Source organism: Fukomys damarensis, unplaced genomic scaffold, assembly GCF_012274545.1.
Source record: "Fukomys damarensis isolate Sample0158 unplaced genomic scaffold, DMR_v1.0_HiC HiC_scaffold_29, whole genome shotgun sequence".
NCBI classification, from domain to species: Eukaryota; Metazoa; Chordata; class Mammalia; order Rodentia; family Bathyergidae; genus Fukomys; species Fukomys damarensis.
The window spans coordinates 1,083,932-1,106,952 of NW_022900941.1; the positions used below are offsets into that span (position 1 = coordinate 1,083,932).

General features: G+C 41.4%; 1 long non-coding RNA gene across 1 annotated transcript; it reads right to left on the reverse strand.

Annotated features, from left to right (window-relative positions):
* Window positions 1-761: 761 nt before the first annotated feature.
* Window positions 762-9,837, reverse strand: LOC117283686. The gene is made up of 3 exons (XR_004514721.1): window positions 9,544-9,837; window positions 1,180-1,419; window positions 762-931 (listed from the first exon to the last, which is right to left on the reverse strand). It is a non-coding gene; the product is annotated as an uncharacterized LOC117283686 (long non-coding RNA).
* Window positions 9,838-23,021: the final 13,184 nt, after the last annotated feature.

The window sequence follows — 23,021 nt, forward strand, 5'->3', positions numbered from 1 at the left end:
AGACATTTAATTTAGTAGATGACCACAGGAACCCCGGTTCTGTCACCAGGGAGAGCTTTCAGAAGTGGACATCAGTAAGGTCACTGATGCCTAAAAGGCAGGGACCGCTTCTCCAGCCTGCACATGGAGGCTGGCCCAAAGAAAATCTGCAGACAGGAGGGAAGCACATATGCATGGGGGACCGAAGATGCAAGGGCACACACGTGCTCTGAGATCAGAGGCAGCATCATCCATCTATCTGCGCATCTGCAGGAACCCAGCCCAGGTAGAGGGTAGGGTTTCAAAGGCGAAAATGATGACTTGCAGGGAGGCACACACAAGCTGAAAATTCACGAGAAAAAATAATTGCTGCTCCTGATGGAAACTGGAAAGCTTAGGGAAATCTAGCACTGTATTACCTCTGTTTTTGAAAAACAAATTGTAACTGAAAAGCTAAAGGCATTAGAAAGAATTATAATAAGGTGGGTGGTTTTTGGAGTCTCAGCTCCCAATGAGACTGACTTCACAATAAGCAACTCTGAGCAAGAATATCTATTTTCTCAAAGGTAGAGCCTTAAGAAAAACACATTTGGAAAGTTAATGAGGAGGGAAGAGGCAAAAAGTAACACAATTTGTTTAAAAAACTCATGCAAAGAAGAGTGCTTAGCAGAATCTCAGCAGTATGAGTAATTCTGAGTGAAATTACATGCAAGGACAGATCACTTTTCATATAGGCTTTTCCTACTGTTATAAGCAGTTACAATTCCCTTGCTTTTATTAACCACTTGAAATGTTATTTGCTTGATTGAATGGCAATTCTGGTCATTAATGCTTTGGCACAGAAGCACAGTTACTGAAAGGGAAAAGCCAGGACAATAACCTTGGCCATCCTTACAAGGGCCTCGTTGGCACGGCTGAGATCATGGTGACAAATGCCATGGAAACAGTAGATCTGAAATAGTGTAAACAAGTCTCACAGTTTGGCTCCCAGGGCTCTTTCACCCATGTTCTGTAGCAAAGCTGATGGGCCTTCTTCAGGGATTGCTCAGTACCCTGTGTGTGACCCCAGGGCTGAAGAAGACAGGGCCCAGTGTTTCTGAAATGCTTGATGGGCTTCAGTGGTTGGGGAAGTTATAACTCTGCTGTGAGGGGATGAGGCATAAGTTCCTAGTCTGTTTATTGACTAACCCCACACCTTACCTCTTGTTAGCGGCAGGTGGGCTCATGTTACTGTGGTCACTAGACCTGTCTTTCAGGAGATATCTGAAGCATCAACATGGGAAAAGAAGGGATCTGAGATGAAGGAGGCATGTGTCTTAGCCACTTTTCTCATTGTTAAGATAAAGTACCAAACACTCAAAGTTACAGGAGGGAAGATTTATCCAGCTCACAGTTTGTAGAGGTTTCAGTCCATAGTCGGCTGGCTCCACAGCAGGTGGCCTGACAGAGAGATATTGCAGGAGAGAAATAGTTCATGGCAAGCAGGCACAAGAAAGCAAAGCAGCAAGTAGCCAGCCCCTCCTTTCCCTTTTCTCCCATCCAGGCTACCAGCCCTTTGGGTGGTGCCACTTAGAAATATGGCAAATTCAACCAGTGGATTAATTTAGTGCCACACATTCTCAATCCTAGTATCACAGCGCCCTAGATCCGTCCAGCTCTGGAAAGCCCCATCTATGTACGCGTGAGGTTTTGGGGGGACAGCTAGACACAAGCCATAACAGCGTTTCCCATTTCTTCAGTGTTTCTCAATCCGTAGGGCCTTGCCTCCAGCCCAGTCATCCCGTAGGCCTAGAGGACTGTTCACATTACATATCCAAGGACCAAACTCCTCCAAGTAAACTGCAGCCTGGAGCAGGGCTAAGCTGTATTGCCTGCGACTCTCTCTTCAGGAACAGCCTCTGCTACAGTCCCTTCTAGAATCTATTTTTTTTTTCCTTTTATGAGAAACACATACAGTACGATAAGCATCTGGCCCATTCATTTCTCAGTGGGGCTGTGTGTGCTCCGTGCTGACCTCCCTGGCCTTCCATTTGGCTGGAAGCAATTCTCTTATTAAATCAGAAACCAAAGAGGACCCCTGCCCCTTTCTCGGACCCCGAGACAAGCCTGAAGCTGGCCTCATCCTGACTTCAACAAACTGTGTGGCATTTAAATGTCAACATTTCTCCAAAGAACAGAGGTGGAGGAGGTAGGCTGTGCACAACCTTTTATACTTCATTTCTCATTTATAAGAAGAAAAGGAAGGGAAAATGTCATGGGAAATTCAGTGCTGAAACCTAAGGCAGTGACTTGGTTGGGCAGAGACGCAATGACTATGGGCTGGGACCTCAGCCCTCCAAAAGTCACCTCCCCCAGGATTATAATCTGCTCCAGCTGCTGCCTTTGATCTCACCATCAAAGGCCATTAGGGGCCATCAGTGGCCTCTACAATGGGCCGCAACCTCTGTGTGCCTTCCATGAGCTACACCCCTGTCCTGAGAAGCAGGTACTGTAGTGAACCCGAGAAAGACAGACTTGACAAGCGGGGAGAGGACCTGTGTCCCTGAGGCCTATGGACTTGGTAAATTGTCCACTGTCCAGTCCGGTGATAGGCCTGCAGCTGCAGAATCTAAGCTTAGCAGATGGGGCATTTACAAATAAGTGCTGATGGGCTGTACTGCTAGATGACTGAATGCAAAACATTCAGAAAAGAAACTGCTGGGCCGTTGGGACTCAGAAGAGCTAGTTCACCCAGGAACTCCATGACCATGTCCATGGCAGCCTACAGCTGAGCCAGCTGGTGTCCTCTACCACCCGTGGAGCACTTGTATCTCCCCGGGCCATGCTGGCAGGTGGACTCCTTGCATTTTTTTTCTTCCTAGGACTGCTTTTGTAGATCCTTGACACTGACAAGCCCCAGCTGACTGACCCAGTCTTTCTGTAGATGATTTACTTTTACCTAGTCTTTCCCTAGTCTGGTTTCCCATGAAGGCAGGGACTTGAGGTACTCTTTCAGTTTTTCTTGCTTGGAGGTGTTTCCTTTTTGAAGTAACTTTTCCTATTTCTGCTCTTATGGACATAGACATAAGCTTTATTCCTTTTGGTGCCATCAGAGCCCCCCAAATCAGAGATGCCCCATTACCAACAGATACATCCAATGAAATTCAGAAACATTAAGGAGTTTGCTTCAATGCACAGAGCCCATAGATGCTGAGTTAGGTCTCAAAGCCAGAGTTTGTTCTCTTTCCCAAATTATCACTCTGCTCCTGGACCTCTTAGTAAAGCAAATTTCATTTGCTTGTCCTTTGGATTGACTCAAAGAATTCATTTTTACTTTTGTTTGAATCTACTCAAAAGTCAATTCTTATTAAGCCTTTGGATGCCTTCTCTTTGCCTACAGAGACTATAAGTACTTTTAATTTGCTTTCAGTGTCTGCTGAGATCTTGCTCAACCACACTTCTTTTTTTTTAAAATAAATTCTTTATTAAGTAATATGAAATAATTGGCTGCTGTTAAAATTTCTAAAAATCTTCAGTTTGCTATCTGTGCTCTTTCTCATACTTTGCATTTTCTCTGCTTCTGTATACTCTACAAGGATGAAGGAACTTTTGGAAAAATGGGTTAAGACTGGAAATACTTTGGAAAGGACTATAGAAAAATGCTAGGTTACTTTGAAGAGACTGTCAAATATGGACAGTCCTGAAGTAAATGAGAGTTTTAGAAAAATCCTAACCACCTTAGGAAAAGACCAAGTTTCTGGGTACAGAATATTGGAAACCCTATATGCGGAGGGTACTGCTGGCAAAGATCAGAAGCATGTGAAGAACTAGTTACTGGAAACTGGAAGAAATGGAACCTTCGTCATGGAGTGGTAAATAGCAGAGAAAAATTGTCTGTTGTACAATTAAAGAGAAATCTGAAGAGGAAGAAAACTAGGTGGGCTATAGCTGGCTTTGAGACTGAGAGGGCAACATGATGGGAATGCCAATGGTCTTAAAGATTTTCAAGGAATCCTAGTTGATAATTACAGGAACTGGGGGCCTCAGCTTGGCCCTCTGTAGAGCTGCCTTCTTCTGCAAGCTAAAGTGCTTGCAGCAGATTCTTCCTTGGAGCCTGTATGTGAGAGCCTGGCTAGATGGCAAGTTTATTGCCCCCTTGTGAGACTCTAAGCAGAGGAACAAGGTAAGCTCATCTGCTAGTCTGACCTGCAGAATGATGAGATGTAAACGTGTTGTCTTTTAAGACACCAGTTTTGTAGTAATTCATTGCAGCACCAAGAGGAAACTACTACACTGGGGATTTTAAGGATGTCATATCTTTCATTTGTTTTGGAAAATTCTCATCCTTTCCTCATTCACTCCTTCTGACCTATTCTTTCTGTCCTCTCTCCTGGATCTTTAATCAGATGGTAGGTGCTCTCATTGACCTCGGATAGCTTACATTTTAAGATACTGTCTTAATGTGTATTATTTATCATTCCTTCTTGCTTAAGATACACATTCCTCCTGCTGTCTCCAATTCACCAGTCCTCTTCCCAGTTTTGTCTAATCTGCCACTGAGCCCACAAACTGGGTCTCAATTTCATTTTAGTATGCTGGAGCTTCAGAAATGTAATTGGATTCTTTTTGTTTTATTCCATTTTTCTTGTGACTTTCTCCGTCTTGTCACCTATCCTCTTTATACATTGACAGTAACTGATGGTTGGAGTATTTTCCATTGCTGTATTTCCACGGTTTGCTTTTATCTTAGCCTGGTTTCTGGTGGTTCATAATGCTAGGTCCCTCTGTTGACTTTACTGCAGGTGATGTTACCTTCCCCTGGCCCTCGTCCAGAACATTCTCTGGCAGGTAGCTGCACTGGAGGTATACCCATCCAGCCCAGTATACAAGGCTTTCAGATTCAACCTCATTAGCCTGACAAAGGTCCAAATTGAGACCTTTTGATAATTTTTCCTCAGTGTTTTCACCACTTTCTGCTAATCTTGTTAGGCTCTTATGATTCAGCTTGATAACCAGCTGGAGGGTGGGCTCACTTTTCTACACCCCTCAGGGCCTCTCCGAGGCCCCATCCCTTCAGCAGTGCTTAGCGCTAGTCCTCTTCTATTCTGAAAGGGCTCCAGGGCACTTGTGGAGCTGCCTCTCCCTGCTGACTTTCCCCTAGGGCTCCTCAGTGGAGTGAGCCCCAGAATGTTAGACCTCCTTCCCAGAGCCTACCTGCCTGCCAGAGTCTGGGCCTCTTTCACTCAACCTCAGGCTCTTTTCAGCTCACCATCTGTACCAGTCCTTGGAGATTGTTTTCCTTTGCAGATGAGAAAATAAAGTGGCTATCACCTGTATGAACTTTGGAAGTAACAGAGATGGCTTTTGTTCACCATTCACTAGTGAGACTTCAGTCACATGATCACACCAATCACTGGAAGCCTATCAAGTGCATTCTACATCTGTACCCAGAGAGAAGGGGAACTGGTATTTTGAACCCGTGGGAAAGGGCAATGGCATGGTCTGCATTTAATAAGGTAATAGAATTAATTTAGGGATTTTAATGACATCAGAAACCACCAGAGCCAAATGAACCCTGCAAATGACCATGGTCCTGTTCAGTCCTAGCTGTGGTTTATTACAGAACTGTATACAGCACATCAATAAACAAAAACATGAGACAAAGAAATTTTGCTGATTTAGGAACCAAATGTTGCTCTCACAGTATCATCGTACTTTCTCGTGTGAAGTGTCAAGATAGCACCCATGATTTAGAGTTTACAATGGGCTCTTTTAAAAATGCCGCTGTTATACGGATTACTTCAGTGAGTCTGCTGAATATTTCGATTCAATTAGCTGGAATAAATGTTCACTGGATGTGGGATAACTAAAAAATTTCACCCAGCATAAGGCTAAAATGTCTTTGCATCCAATGGCAATATGAGATGATTTCAAATTTTCATTGTTACAGTTTAAGTCCTAACTCCATACATTCACCATCTCAGGACTTCTAATAGGCATTCAGAGGATATAAGCAAAGCAAACTCAAGGTCTCTTTTCTTGAAGTTACTATGCTTTAGCTAATGAAACAGACAAAGAAAATGAAAATAAAGTAAAATGGCTGGAAACCACAAATATTTTACTCTTAAAAATCAGGTTATCAGTCCTATCATCAGTGATTTTTAAAAAATGTTAGACTTAATTTTAGAGCAGCTTTAAGTTTATCCAAAAACCCAGTGGATCATGCAAGTAACTCCCACAAACCCATTCCCCGCCCCATTTCAGCCATTATTACGTCTTGCACTAGTGGGGTCCACTTGTTCGATTTGATGGCAAACACTGGTATATCATTATTAACTAAAATCTGTAGCTTATCTACATCTCCTGTGTTATATAGTTATGTCTATTTTTACAAATGCATAATTAAAATATTAGAAAGAATAGTTTTTCAGTTATTTTAATTTATGATTTCTTGATAACATGATATTGAGCATCTTTTAATTGTGCTTAAATGCCACCTGGAATGATTAATATTTTGCCCATTTTTAATTGAGTTATTTGCTTACATATTGCTGACTTTTAAGAATTCTTTGCATATTTTGAATATCGGTCCTTTAGCAAATACATGTTTTGCAAATACTTTCTCCCTATCAATGGCTTATCTTTTCATTTTCTTAACTTTATTTCTCATAACTGAGGTTTTTACATTCTATGGAGGTCTAGCTTATGAATTTTATTCGTTCACAAATTGTGCTTTTAATATCAAGAAGTCAAGCTCAAGGTCATTCATATTTTCTCCTGTTATTCTTTAGTAGTTTATAGTCATATGTTTTATCTGTAGACTGCAACTTATTTGGAATGAATTCTGGTGAAAATAAAAAGTCTAATTATTATTATTATTATTATTATTATTATTATTATTAATTTTGCCTGTGGATGTCTAGTTGTTTCAGCACCACTTGCTGTAAAGCCTTTCCTTTTTACATTAAATTGTTTTTGCTCCTTGCATCTTGGCTATTCTTTGTCTTATTGATGCACTTATCTGTTCTTTCACCAATACTACACTTTTAGTTACTGTTGCTCTATTGTAAATCATGAAGTCAGGTAGTGAAGAGGCCTCTAATTTTGCTCCTTAATGATTGCTGTTTCTTTTGGTCTGTCTTATTTTTTAGAGAGTGGGTTGGGTGTATAGAAATTAATTTTGTCTTTCAGAGCACACATAAAATTCTTCAGACATGTTTCACACCCGTGGATGAAGTCCAGATACCTAACTGACCTATCTTCCCTTGCCTTCTTTTGCCAAAATATCATCCACCAACCCAGCCATACCTGTCCATTCCCTGCTCCTCAAAACCTTCTCAGACTTACATGTCTCTCTTGTGCATACGTATCTCTCTGCTTGGAATGCCCTCTGCCTATGTTCACCTGGACACATTGTTGGAAACACTGGGATTTACTACCTTACTAGTGATAGATAGTCTTCAGAATGGAAAGTTTTTCAAGTGCAACCTGGTCAGAAAAGAAAGAAAGAGTGAATTGTATACTTGGAGCTTAAGACATAGCCACAGAGAGTAAAGAAAAAAAAAAAGAGAGAAGGGAGTATGAGCTGAAAATACATGTGGTGTTTAAAAGAATGTTTCAGATTTTAGGTAGAGTTACTGAATATGGTTTTCTGGAAGTTGTCCTCCCTTTAAACACTCATGGCAACCCATTTTTCTTTGCTGTGTTCCCTACCTCTGTTTAAAAGTACTTATTACAGAATCTGAACCTGCAAGGCATCAGGCTGCCTTCTCTGAAGTAGCATCTCTGTAAATGCTGCAGAATGAGTAAGATCCCGCCGAGCACTGAGCACCAATGACCAAGGTGAGCAGACTGCAGAGTGCATTGAGCGGGGCATGTAAGGAAAGTGATACATCCCGAGCCACACCCTGAGAGCTAATGCTCACTCGTGCTTACAGTGAGGCCTGAGGGGTAATTCATGAGCATTCCACTTTCAGAGGAAGATATGTGGTTATGGAACATGATCGTTAACTTCAAAAGTCATTCCTTTACCAAATTTTATTTGCAGCCATAGGTGTCTGTAGCCAAGAAGTTTGCAGGCTATTTTCACTCCTTGCTTCCCTTGCAGCTAAAGCTGACCAAGTGATGAGTGCCAGCCAAAGAGAACAACAAACATACTTTGAGGCTTCTGAAAAAGCTTTTAGTTTTTGATAAAAGAAGAGTATATTTATCTCCTTGTACATTCTGGGTATTTGGGACTCTGACATGAAAATGTAGCCTCAAACTCTGGCAGCTGTCTAGGGATTGTGAAATGATTAACATGACAACAAAACACTCCCAGACCACAAAGGGATTGATCTTTGATATAGTCATTGAATAAACCCTTAAACTGCACATCTTATAACTGACTTTTGAATAAATGACTTACATTCTTAAGGTTCAACACAGTTGGTTTTCTGTTACTTGCAGTTGAACACATTTTAACTAATCAATAAAATCTATTGCCTTTGGTCTCAATATTTCCAGCTTTTCTCAGACATAATGAGCAAGAAGAGGATATTGGGAGACATAAAAATTAGGCTGAAACGTTAGCTGAGAAATTAGCAAAATTTGTCTAATTTCCTTAAGCCTGCAATAATACATAAAGGAAAAATGAAATAAAGTTCAGATGTTCCAGGACTTTGAACTAATTTCATTTTCCACTAACAATTTCTGAACAAACTATTAATTTTTATTCATTTATTTATTTTTGGTACCAGGGATCAAACTCTGGCCCTCACACTTGCAAGGCAGGCAGCAGAACCACTGAGCCAAATACCCAGCCCCAAAACTATTCATTTTTAGATTAATAGTTTTATTTATTGTAATTTATTTACAGCTTAGGCTTGCTGATAGATTAAATTGTAAAGTGTAGTTCAGGTTTCTTGATCAGGTAGAGCAGATGCTAGCCTGGTTAATGAGGGTGATAGGGCACATCAGGCCAAGCACAACTTTAGCTTTCTAAAGAGGTCAGGATCAGAAATATGGGCAATCCCTGCCAGCCCAGGGCAGACAGTGATCTTGTTCTGGGATAATAAAAGCCTGTGTTAATCTTGATCAAAATTGACAAGGAGCTTTTCTCAACTTTCTTTCAAGCCAGCAGGAAGTTAAGGAGATTGGTTCCTTACTGGACATCAGCTCCTCCTTCAGCTTTTGCTAACCAAATCAAACCAGAGGGTCCACTCTATGAGGAGCTAGTGAGCAATGGCCTTCATCAAAACCTGACAAAACAGAATCAAAAAAGACTTCTTTAGGAGGACTCTTATTCATGAGCTATCTGATCACAAGAACTAACAGGCAATTTTTCCAATCTACAGTTTGCTATATGATACACAGTTTGCTATATGGTATAGGTATACAGGACAGCTGGCAGCCTAAAGACATTGGCCACTTAGTAGAGAACACTTAGCTGCCACACAGTCCTGTAAGCCTAATTTAACAAAAATCTCTGCTATTAGACTAAGGTTACATGTTTTAGTCAGCAACTGCTAACACCCAGCAATCAGAGCTTGCCACTTCCCAGCAGCCATTGCCTACATCAGTGAACTTGCTTTCCAAACAACTTACTTGTTTTCTCCTCCTGACTCCTCACCTTTGCCCTTGTCATTCTCACAGAAGAGGCCATTCTGATGGGTGACGGGGTCTCCTAAATGGCAGCTCTAGTCTTCATATGCCCCCAACTACTCCCTTTTTGCTTCAAGATTTGTCTCTACTTTTCATTTACTACTGAGAGTGTCAAGGTAGCAAAGTACCTCAGGACCACAGCCTGTGGCAAACTCATTGACACCGCAGAGCCAAGCATAGCTTCTATTTCAATTTTTCTTGTTGCTGTATTCTCATCCTTGTAGATTCATTTTCTTCTTTGTCACTAAACAGAAATCAAAAGAAAAAGACAGATCGTAATTTTCAGAGAGTTAGTTTTTGAAGTAGAAAAGAGAATAAATGTAAAATCAGGTTTGGTGAGTGAAACTAAGATCAGTTTTTAATCTCCATGGCAGCCCTTCCTCCCAACCACTTTCAGTGTGTTCCCCTCATGGTCAGAGACACTATTACGAAGCTGCGAGTCACAGTACTTTCAAAGGAACCACAAGTAGACGGACAGCAGACTGCTCTGCACAGTAAGGGAGACCAGAGGACAATATCCACAGTTGAAGGTCACTGAAATAAAGGTGCTTCTGCACAAAGACTGACTTACGAACTAGCAGATTGAAAAAAAAAACAACTAATTAAACACACATTTCATGGTGAAAGAAACTAAATCCAAAAGAAAGAAGTGAGACAAATAAGGAACCATGAAAAGGAAATGGCCAATCTAACAAAAAATGACTAACAAGGAAAGGTAAGTAAGCACAGAAACAAGGTAGAGTGGAAGATTAACTTAGGGAAATATGCAAGATGGGAGGGCCGATTAAACAGTTTCAAGAAATAGGTTTCAAATTTCTTAGATTTTTCTGACTGAAAGTGGAAATGATAGATCACCTTCAGACATTTTGAAATGAAATATAATTCTTAAAATTCATGTGACCACCAAAATACCAACTAGGAGATGTGGACAAGTGGGTAAGGCTAATGCTGTAGAAGCTATGAAATGCTGGTACTTGTTGAGAGCTTGAGCAATCTAGTGGAAAGCCAATGAGAAAGGGTAATGGAGAGGAAGGACTCTAGAAAGTGCAAGGAAAATAGCTCAGAAAAATGCAGTCATAAACATAATTCTAAAATTATCAGCAACAAGAAAATATGATTTGATTCAACTTTCTAGTTAAAAACAGAATGGTTCTCAAATCATATGTGAAAACAAAATCTAACTATGTGTTAGTAGTAAGAGAGATATGTTTAAAGCAAAAGGACAAAGTTTAATAGTACACTCATGGGAATAGATATTAAGTAGAATATTAATTTAAAAAAGTGGTACAGAAAAATATACTTGAAAGAAAATATGACATGGTTTCTAAAGGTGCTACAGGAAAAAAATACTTAGGAAGATAAAAGAATTCTGAGATTTCGTTAACTTACTTAATTTTCAATTAGCAAAATCAAATATTAGTGAATTACTCAAAGAAAATCATAAATCCAAAATCTCAATGAAAAATTCTAAGAAAAAATGTTTCAGTAACTAATTTACTTCAAAGGAAAAAGCTAGCAAAAGTATAGAATATTGTTAACAGCTTTATTGAGGTATAAATGACATACAGAAAACCTTCACATTGAAAGTGTACGATTTGATGAGTTTGGACTTGTATTATATATACCTATATATCTCTCTATATATAGATATATAGATATATATATCTCCAGGAAACCAGTACAATAATCAAAGTGATAAACATATCCATCACCTCCAAATGTGTTCTATTTCATGTGTGTGTGTACATATGCATGTTTGTGTGTGTATCTGTGTGTGTGTGTGAGTTAATAACACCTAACATGAAATATACAGTCTGAACAAGTCTGAACAGGCATAATAACATAGTATTAACTATGTATAACTATGTGTACTGTGTATAAACATAGTATTAACTATCAGCACTGTATGTAAAACATAGCCCATTTCCCCTTCCTCCAGTCTCTGGTAATTACCCTTTTATCATCTGTCACTGTGAGTTCATCTAATTTAGATGTCCCCTACAGTATTTGTCTCTGGCTTATTTCTTTTCTTTTCTTTTCTTTTCTTTTCTTTTCCTTTTCCTTTTCCTTTCCTTTCCTTTCCTTTCCTTTCCTTTCCTTTCCTTTCCTTTCCTTTCCTTTCCTTTCCTTTCCTTTCCTTTCCTTTCCTTTCCTTTCCTTTCCTTTCCTTTCCTTTCCTTTCCTTTCCTTTCCTTTCCTTTCCTTTCCTTTCCTTTCCTTTCCTTTCCTTTCCTTTCCTTTCCTTTCCTTTCCTTTCCTTTCCTTTCCTTTCCTTTCCTTTCCTTTCCTTTCCTTTCCTTTCCTTTCCTTTCCTTTCCTTTCCTTTCCTTTCCTTTCCTTTCCTTTCCTTTCCTTTCCTTTCCTTTCCTTTCCTTTCCTTTCCTTTCCTTTCCTTTCCTTTCCTTTCCTTTCCTTTCCTTTCCTTTCCTTTCCTTTCCTTTCCTTTCCTTTCCTTTCCTTTCCTTTCCTTTCCTTTCCTTTCCTTTCCTTTCCTTTCCTTTCCTTTCCTTTCCTTTCCTTTCCTTTCCTTTCCTTTCCTTTCCTTTCCTTTCCTTTCCTTTCCTTTCCTTTCCTTTCCTTTCCTTTCCTTTCCTTTCCTTTCCTTTCCTTTCCTTTCCTTTCCTTTCCTTTCCTTTCCTTTCCTTTCCTTTCCTTTCCTTTCCTTTCCTTTCCTTTCCTTTCCTTTCCTTTCCTTTCCTTTCCTTTCCTTTCCTTTCCTTTCCTTTCCTTTCTTTTCTTTTCTTTTCTTTTCTTTTCTTTTCTTTTTCTGGTACAGGGGATTGAACTCCAGCCCTTACACTTACAAGGTGAGTGGCAGAACCACTGAGCCAAATCCCCAGCCCCCTGGCTTATTTCAATAAGCATAATTCTATCCATTTCATTTTATGTTGGCAAAAAAAGCAGAATTTCACTCATTTCTCATGGCAGCAAAATCTGTAAACAAATGGTACACGAATGGATAAGTACCATGGAATTTATTCAGTCGTTAACAATAAGGAAATATCAAATTTTAAAAATCTAATCATGGGTTTAAAAAGAGATTATAGGTATTGGATAATACTAAAAAGGAATTTTTGCAAAGCCATTTCCACAACATGAAATCTGGTGGTCAATCTCAGGTCCTTGTTTCACTCCCCCTACTAGTGGTCTGTTGGGGGCTCTTTCATTAAACCATTTTATTCCCTTATACTTCAGAAATAGAACTAACCAAAAAATCAATAAAGAAATATCAGAGGTGAACTATACCCTTGAATTTAATATGTATCTAGAGTATTCCAAAGCACTACAACAGATTGCAGTGTCTGCAGCACATGATATTTTCTCCAAAACAGTCCACATACTGATTCACAAAGCCTGCTTAAATAAATGTAAAAGAGTCAGAATCATCTCATTTGTACTATCAGACCACTGTGCAATGAAAATAAAAATAAAAATTAGTGATAGAAGAAATCACACAAACTGTAGAAACACATAAAAATTCATAAAACACTGCTAAAAAACCAATGGGTCCCTGAAGAAATTAAAAATTTTCTGGAAGTTAACAACAGTGCCTATACAACTCAACAGAACCTCTGGGACACAATGAATGCAGCCTAAGATGGAAGTCCATTGCAATCAATGCTTATCCTAGGAAAACAGAATGAGTTCAAATAAGTAACTTATAAGGAACCTCAAGATCCTTGAGCTATAACACTCCAGACCCAAACCAAAACTAAGCAGATAAATCCTAAAGATTAGAGCAATTGATGAAATCAAGACTAAAAAAGCAACAGCTAGTTCTTCAAAAGAATAAATGATCTCTTAGAAAAACTTATAAGAGAGAGAAAAGACTCATATCAATGCCTTTGGAAACGCAAAAGACAAAATCACAACAGACATTGTTGAAATCCAGAACATAGTCACTACTATGAAAAATTGCATTCCAACAAATTAAGAAATTTTAAGAAATGAGATGAGAATTCTAGGCCATATAAAAATACCAAAGCTAACCAAAGAAGACATGGAAATGCTGAACAACCTAATAATAAGGAATGAAATTGAGATAATAGAATCTATCACCTTTAAAAAGCCCGAGACCTGATGGATTCATTGCTGAATTCTACAAAATTTTAAAGAATATTGCTCCTCAAGCTCTTCAAATAAATTGAAAGTGACAGAGTGCCTCCAAACTTATTTATGGAAGCCATCATTATTTTGATTTCAAAGTCAGATAAATCCAAAATGAAAGAGAAAACTGTAGGTCAAGCTCCTTGAGGAGCATAGATGCAAACTCCTCAACAAAAATAGAATGCAGTTCATCATAAAGACTGTACATCGTGAACAAGTAGGTTTCACACCAGAGATGCATGGATGGTTCAACACACATAAACTAATAAATATATCATATAAGCAGAAACAAGGTAGAAAACCAGCTGATCATATCAATAGATACTGAAAAGGCTTTCGACAAAATCTAACAGCCATTCATGGTAAGAACACTGAAGATAATTGAACAGAAGTACCATTCATGGTGTTTCAAGAAAAATGACATAACTAGGAATGAACCTAGGGAAGTTCAAGACCTATACAAAAAAAAGTCCAGTACTCTGAAAAAGGAGATTAAAAAGGACATCAAAAATTGGGAAGATACACCCTGCTCCTGGATAGGCAGAACCAGTATTGTCAAAATGGCCATACTCCCAAAACTGTTATACAGATTCAATATGATACCAATCAAATCACCAAAAATATACTTCAGAGGCCTAGAGAAAAAACCCTAAAATTTATATGGAACCAGAAGAGAACTAGAATAACAAAAGCAATCCTAGGCACCAATAGTGAAGCAGGAGACATCACGTCACCTGGCCTCAAGCTATAATACAAAGAAACAATAATAAAAATTGCATGGTACTAGAATAAAAAGCAATACATGAATCAATGGAAAAGAACTGAACATACAGAAATATCATCAGATACTTTCAATTTGATCTTTGAAAAGGGGCTCAAGAGCATACATTGCGGGAAAGACAGCTTATTCAACAAATGGTACTTGGAAAACTTGATATCAGTTTGCAGAAGATTGAAAACTGGATGTGTGTCTCTCATCCTGTAGTAGACTAAAACCAAAATTGATCAAAGATCTAAATATTTAATCAGAAACATTGAACGTACTTGAAAGATAAAATAGGTAAAACACTTGAAGTTTAGCTGTAGGAAAGATTTCCTAAGCAGAACTGCCATTGCATGAGAAATAACAGCAAGAATCAACAAATGGGATTATATCAAATTAAAAAGCTTCTGCACAGCAAAGTAGTCAATTAGTAAAGTGAAGAGACAACCTACAGAATGGGAAAAAATTTTGTCAGCTACTCCACAGAGTACTAATATCCAAAATATATTAAAAAACTCAAAATAACTAAGTCACCTAAAATAAAAGATCTAATCAAGATATAGGCAAGTGAAATGAACACTTCTCAGAGGACAAAATAGAAATGGACAACAAATATATGAAAAATATTTCACATCTCCGGCCATTGGAGAAATTCAAATTAAAACCATGCCAAGATTTTATCTTATACCAATAAGAATGGTAATCATCAAGAAATTGAAAAATAGCAAATGTTGGTATAAAAGCTACCCTCCTACATTGTTGGTCAGAATGTAAACTAGTACAACCATTACGAAAACTCAATTGGAAATTCCTCACAGAACTGAAGTTAGAAATTCCATATGCTGCATATCCTCCTTATAGGTGTCTTCCTCAATGAGCTCAAGACATCATACTACAGCAATACATGCATATCAGTGTTGACAGCAGCACAATTCATAGTAGCTAAATCCTGGAGGCAGACTCTTTATCCATCCACAGATAACTCATGAGGAAAATAATGGAATACTACTCAGCTATAAAGGACAAATTTGAGACATTTGTATAAAAATAGACAAACCTGGAAAACATAATGTTAAATGGTATAAATCAGACACAATGCTTAAATACTTATTGTACCTTCATTTGAGTAAAACAAAATACAAGAAAAAGCATTATAAAGGATAGATAGTAGGAGATGAGAAGGTAGATCTCTTGCAAATGAGAAGGGATCCAAGAAAATGTGGGTGAGAGAAGTGGAGGGGAAAGAGAAATAAATAGAAAAAATATATTCCATGTATAAGAAACTAATAACCGCAATAAATGTAAACATAATATGACACAAACATGAGAGAAGTTTAATAATATCAACAAGAATGAAAATGGGCCAAGAGGATTTAGAGGAGGAGGGATGGAAGGGAAGGAAAAGGGGATTAAAAATAAAGAATCAAGCTCTTATGCAATGTGCTAACTCCCGAGATTATTATACACTTCATGTAAGGCAAACATATACTAATAATTTTTTAAAAAACTCTTCACATAACCTTTAACCCGTGAATCCCTTCATCCATGAATGGTTTTATCCCTCTCTTTGAGAAGCGCCTTCGTGGCCTAATCACCTCCCAAGGTCCTACCGGATCCCACTGCTGATAACTCACAATGGTGATCACATTTCATCGTGAGTATCGGTGGGAACATTTACAACTCCTCCTGGACTCGACCAGAGATACCCTTCACTCCTGCTCTACTTCGTGGTTTCCCCTTGGGTGTTGCCATCTCTATTAGTGATCAAGGAGCCCCTTGTCCCCATCTGCCTGTGCAGTGGGATGTATGCATTCCAAAGGCAAGAACGTGCACACCTTAATTTCACTGCTGTGTCCTCGACAACCAGAGCAGTACACTAAGCTCATCATAGGCACCTAACTGATATCTGTTAAGTGACTGCATTATGGAGTAGTAGTAGTAGTACTAGTAGTAGTAGTAGTAGTAGTAATGCCATGTAAAATGAATGGGACACACATATTCCTCAAAGAAAATTCTCTTAGTTGCTTATTTTAGCAATGCAAATACAGAGCGTTAACAAACTAAGCATCTTAATTCAAGAAATTATAAAAAAACATATTTAATGAAACAAATGAAAGAAAAGACAGAGAGAGACAAAGGGAGAGAGAGACAGGGACAGGCCTCACTATTAAGGCCACGCCCCACTGGTCCAAATTCCCCTCCACAGACCCCACCCCCAGAGACTCCTCTGCTTTCCGTAGCCCCACAGGCCTGCGAACAGGACTCTTCACACACAGGTCCTTGGAAGACACCTGCCACAGCGAGGGTAACGAGATACACAGTAAGTGACCATTAGCATTAAAATTATAAATGCAGTGTGACATACATTGTGATAAAATTATTTAACCTTATAATTTATTACCTAGAACTGCTGAGTTGAGCAATAGCACCTGCCAGTATTCGGGTGGTTTTAACCCTGTAACAACAGCACTTTCAAGCCTTTCTACCCAATATATCTATAAATATATTTGCATTTCAAAAATATTCTCTCCAAGGAAAATGTAAATTGCATAATGATATTTATACTATCATACTATATGGTGTGAATTATATCTCCATGTACCCCCAAGGCCTCCTGCTGTCCTGAGGGCTTGGCTGAGGCTGGATCACAGGTGTGTGATACTGGACCACGGGTGTGTGACACTAAATCAGCCCACTGATGGGTTTAGCATAGTGGTGAGTGTGGGTGATGGATTTACAGAAGAAGGAAGGGTGTGGGTGCGGGCAGCAGGAAGTGATAAAGTGGTAACTTGGGTAGAATACAAAGAAGGAAGGAAGGCTCCTGCCTCCTGCTGGCCCTGCTACCAGCTGTTTCTGCTCTGTGAGACCCTGCTGCCGAGCCGCTCTGCCTTGGAGCCAGTGACTATGGACTGAAACCTCTACAAACTGTGAGTTGAAATAAACCTCTCCTCCTTTAACTTTTTTTTTTTCTTTTGGTACTGGGAATCGAACTCAGGACCTTGTGCTTGCAAGGCGGATGGTGGAACCACTGAGCCAAATCCCGGCCGTCCTCCTTTAACTTGTGGGCACTGGGTATTTCGTCCCAGCAACGAGAAAGCAACTAAGACACTATGTACTTAACCCTTCAAAAATACAAATCAGTAGTTTGTGTTTGATGATAGGAATACACATGAGGAAGCTCCTCGTTGCAATTTGGCAGATATACTCCGGGGTGAGGGACAGACGTGTCCTCGGAGGCGCATGTAAGGCCCACGGGTTGCTTCATTTCGTAAAAGTCTGAATCTAGTTGACAGCATATGAAAACCTGGCAGTGGCAGTGTTTGCTGCACCCTTCAGTACAGTATCTCCTGCGCTCACAGTGCTTCATAACAACAAAGAGGGGAGTGAATGTGAGCAGTGAAGTCTCCAGGGCTCCCCTCTGAGGGCCCAGGGGAGCAGCCCCTCCCGTACGTCTTGCTTCAGTGCCCGTAAGCTTTTCTGTGCTGGAAAGCGTGAATAGACTGGACGCTTGCTGATGGCCCTGCTCAGTGTCCCCGGAGGACTCCTGTGGGGGTCTCAGTCTGCAGGACTTCACACAACAGTGAATGAGTGGCCTGGCCTACTACTCTGAGGGATGTAACCTCTAATAGCCTCTTCGTCCCACAAGATCGGTCCTCCAGGCCCCAGCCTTCTGCAAAGTCTGTGAGCCTGGCCCACCCCCTCGTCAAAGGCAACTGGTCCCACCTGCCAGCTGCAGGACACAGTAGAGTCACTTAGGTTTGGGTCAGCGTTCTGCTTGCCATTTGGTCAGATGTCTTTGTTCTTAGTTGCTCTGAGCAAGGGCCACTGAGAGAACTAGCAGGAGACAGGCAGATGGACATCTGGCACTGTAGAGCTACCGCTGAGGGGCTTCCCAACTAAATTCCAGACCAGACCAAGCCACTCAGTGAGGAGAAGGGACAGCATGTCCAGCTTCTCTCCTTGGGGCAGAGCCCGTCTCTGGGGCCTGGGCATGGAGGAGCAGAGAGCATCAGTGAGCTGATCCCCGTGATGAGACGTGGAGAGGCACCTGACTGCTCTGCTCCGAGGGTGACCCCTTCCATTGCAGAGAGGGGTGGGTGGAGAAGAGTGACCTGTAACCAAAGGCTTCTTTCACAGAGAAGGTTCAGTGACAGCTGCTCCCGTGGGATCTCATGGGGTTGTGAAGAGGATGCAATGAATCCTAATGGTATAATTGACCATGTGAAATAGGAAGAAAGTGGGTAAAGGTGTAGGGGAAGCGGGAAGGGTAGGGGAAAGGTAATAAGGGAAAAGGAAAAATGAGAAAATGAAAAAATGGAAATAAAGTGTTTGTAAATAGGGAAGGGAGGAGAGGGTGAAGGGAGGGCAGGGACAAGGGGAAAAATGAGAACCGAGACCTGTCATGTAAAGGTATAAGATCCCAGTAATGAATGTAACTGTACTGTATACCTAAAATATACCAATAAACTCAATGGGAAAAAAAAAAACGATGTACTTGGAGTAGTGATTGCCACATGGGAAAGATTCAGTAGTGCTAAGATAGCTGTCATTTTCACTGCTGTTATCTCTGCTGTTTACATTGTGATTTTGTATTTGCTGTTATCTAATAGGATGGGGACTCTATAGTGAATAATTTTCATTCATTACTCCTTTCATTCATTATGCCCACCTACAGTAGCATGAGGTAGAGACTTCTTTCTCCATAATAGAGATGATGGTATCAGTGGTTGGAATTCAAGACCAGCTCAAAGCCACCCCTACGACTGCAACAGTCCTCTGAGGGAAGAAGGGGCCATGAGTGCTGGGGACAGACTCACAGGTGCTGCGTCACCTCCGTGATGACGTGGAGGCCAGACCCCGAACACGGTTTAGGAGTGCCACTGTGAGCAGCAGCATGTTGCCTACGTTGTGCCCTGGAAATACAGCCATGGGGGAGGGATGGGAAAGGGGGCGGAGCCAACAAGCGGAGCCCAGTGTGGGACCCTCACTGCTGGGGAAGGTAACAGGCCAGAGGAGTGCGGTCCTCTTCTCCCGCGTCAGTCGTTGTGGTGGGGTGATTGTGTGCCCAGAGCCAAAAATAATTTATCACACAATTCCGTTTAATGAGCACAGACAGTTTCTTTAGAGCATAATGAAAATAGATCGCTGCAAAGTATTTTCAGCTGATTGCTCCATTTAGGGCCTGCTACATTAGCACGACTTTCTTCTTTATAAATAAGCCCATACTAAGGCACACTCAGAGCTCCAGGACCACTGGAAGGGAGGCCCAAGGCTCTGCCAGCTCCCAGCAAGGCTAGGTCCATACAGAGGAGCCATTTCAGCATGGGTCTGCTGGTCCAGGGTCTGCAATGAAGATATCTGGATGAAGATATCCCTTGCCTCTCATCCTGTGGCAAGAGCTGTGATCTAGGAGGGACTAAGAGAAAGCACACCTCCCTCTCCACAGCCTCTCGTAAACCCCTGCATGTGGGGGTGCAAGATGTGACCACTGACCACCCCATTTTTTTATGCATGCAAGGCTCATCTTGAAATTGTCCGCACAAAGGAAAGGCTAATCTATTTTCACAAATTATGGCAGAGGTAGGACTGGGAGCATGCAGAAATTATGCTTGCCAACCCCAATTTCTAATTTTTATCATGAAAACTTTTTTTTTTTTTTTTTTGGTACCGGAGATTGAACTCTGGTCCTTGAGCTTGCAAGGCAGGCCACCAAACCGCTTAGCTAAATCTCTAGTCCCTATCATGGAAACTTTTAAACAGAGGAAAACTGAAAGGATCTGAGAGTAGACACCAGAATACTCATTTTCTAAATTCCACAGTTACCATCTTTTATTTGTTTTCATCAATTTCTACTTACCCATTTGTCGCGAGCCGCAACGTCAGAATCCTGCCAGCAGGTCCCAAACCCGAGGGAGGAACAACAGGAGAGCAAACAGTTTCACGAAGTTAGTTCCAGGCTCATGCTCTCTCCATAGCAAGGCCCTGTTTAGTTTTCAGGGTGGGGTATATATAGGCTAAAACCGAAACCAAAAATGTAAACATTTATACTTTTCAGCTGCATGGGAGCGAGGGCTGCACGGGAGCGAGAGTACCGCCCACACATCCCAGAGGGAAACAGTAACAACCATTATGGGTTGCATCTGCTACCAGCTGAACTCGCCCGTTGCTATGGGCGACAGCAAGTCCGTGCAGGCGAGGTGACTCAAAGTTCAGTCATGGCTAGGCCTATGTCAAGGCTCACCATGATGGCTCACCATACCCATTCTTCCACAAAAACCATCTTATTTTTCCATTTTTTTCGAAGTAAGTTGTGACATCCTGGCAGAGCATCCAAACACAGCAGCAGTGTATGCTCATCTGTCACTCTGTATGTTAGGTTCATTTTCCTTGCTTAAATTTGCAGGGAATGCAATGCACAAACCTAACAGGTGAATGAGCACAAGTCTTATCTACATGTATGACCAGCCATCCTTAAAACAGAGAACCTGACTGCAGCCCCACGCTCTCCCCCAATTCTGCACATAGCTCTTCATCTCGCCTCTGCACTGCTGCCCCACAGTTCTGACTGTCCACAGAACATCTTGTCTATTCAGAGCTTTACAGAAAAGGAACATTATGTAGTATTCTGTGTAAGGCTTCTTCTCCTCAGCATTAGTTTTTATCTTCATCACCTGGTTTCACGCGTCTGTAGTTTGTTCATTGTACGGATCCACTTTGACCTGATCTCTGCCACCTTGGATCATAAATGACACAGATGACTTCAGGTAACCCTCGTCCCTTCTCCCCACACCGTTTTCCAGCATGTCACAAACAGATAAAAGAAAAGGAGACCAAGAAGCCGCTTCCATCATCCCAGAGACTAGAAAAAGAATGCAGCAAAGAAGCAGGGCAAGGCAAGGGAGCTACGTTTCCCTCATGGCAACACTGGGGCTAGAGAGGCAAGGCTTAGAGAGAAGAGCTGACTTTAGCCTCCCCCCTTAGAACCTGATCTCTGTGTCAGCAGCAATAGAATCATCTGGGAAATTACTGGAAATGCAACTTCCAGGCCCCACCCCAGAATTATTTAAACCCTGGGTTGAGGCGGCAACCTATGTTTTCGAGGTCCCGACGGTGACTCTGAAGCGGGCTCAAGGTGGAGAATCAGTACTGCAAGCCAAGACTCCTCCCTGCTTTGGTCATTTCATGTTTCGTGACACCAATGTATCACATCTAAGGTGTTGTTTATTATCAACTTAGTTTATAATTCATCCTGAAAGAAAAATGCTATGTAAGTGTCGGCCAGTCGAGTGCTGACGGCCCCTGAATGGCCTCAGGATGAGCACTGCCACCAGAAACAGCCAAGATCATAGGCCTGGGGATTCAGACCGCCTCCAACCTCTAAGAAGCGGGAAGATCCGAATGCTGAGCTGATCATCGGTGACGATGATATAACCAATTGCACCTATGTAACGTAGCCAGATGGCAGGGCTCCGAGAGCTGCTGGACCGCTGAACGCAGCCCAGAGGGTGTGGGGGCAATGAGCCCGGGAAGCAAGGGAACTCTGTGCCCCTTTCCACGCACTTCCCGCCACGCATCTGCGAGGTCCCGGACCAGCCTTTGTACGAAACTGCTAAGTGTGAATACAGAGTTCCCTGGGTGTAAGGAAATGCTCTAGAAAATGACGGAACCTGAGGAAGCAGTCCCGGGAAGCCCAAATCCGAGCTGGTAGGTCAGAAGCTCAGAGTCACTCTTGGGTCTGAGACGGGAGCAGTCCTGAGCACCGAACCCTCATGCTGTGGGATCTGCTGCGCTCTCCGCGTCGGGTCAGGAATGAACTGGACTAAAGACACCCCACTGGTGTACGCTGCTGAAAGGGAATTTCCAAGCAGACAGATACTTTTTAACAACAACAACAAAAAAGAAACCCAACTAAATTGGACAAGTATGAGTTAACTGTGCTGTTAAGCAACTTTGTAGAATGTACCTGAGTAGCCATGATGATTTCCGTAATCTGTCACCATGACGGACTCAGAAAGTCCTGCCTGAACTCTGCTCTCCCCTTTTCCACTGCTCTGTCCTGAGTAAACTCTGCTTGCTGTATTCCCAGGGAAACTCTGTTGGAATTAGTCCTCATAGATGTAAAAATATCGAATAACTAACCAGCCAAAGACTGTCAAATTTCCTGCCTCTGCTTCTGTGCCTCCTGCTTTCAACCCTGTAGAACTGCTGGCCTTGTTGATATCCTGGGCCAAGATCCCAGGCAGGTCCATCTGTGTAAATAAAGCTGGTCGCTGCCTCCAAGCCTTTGGGTGCTGTCTGTTTCTGAGTTCGGATATTCTGTAACACTACCACAGAAATAATTGCTTTCTCGCCATAACTTTTATGGTCACAGAAGCCATCCTTGTGGTTGAGGCACTAGAACAAAAGGAAAAACAGGCAGTTTGTCTTAACATGCTTAGTGTCTGGGAAACAATAATTGCTTATTGTCAGTTGTCACTGTTGTGTGGACTCACTGGGCAATATTCTCTCTCTGGAGCAGTTGTAGTCCTATGGTGTCCAGGCTACAGTGACC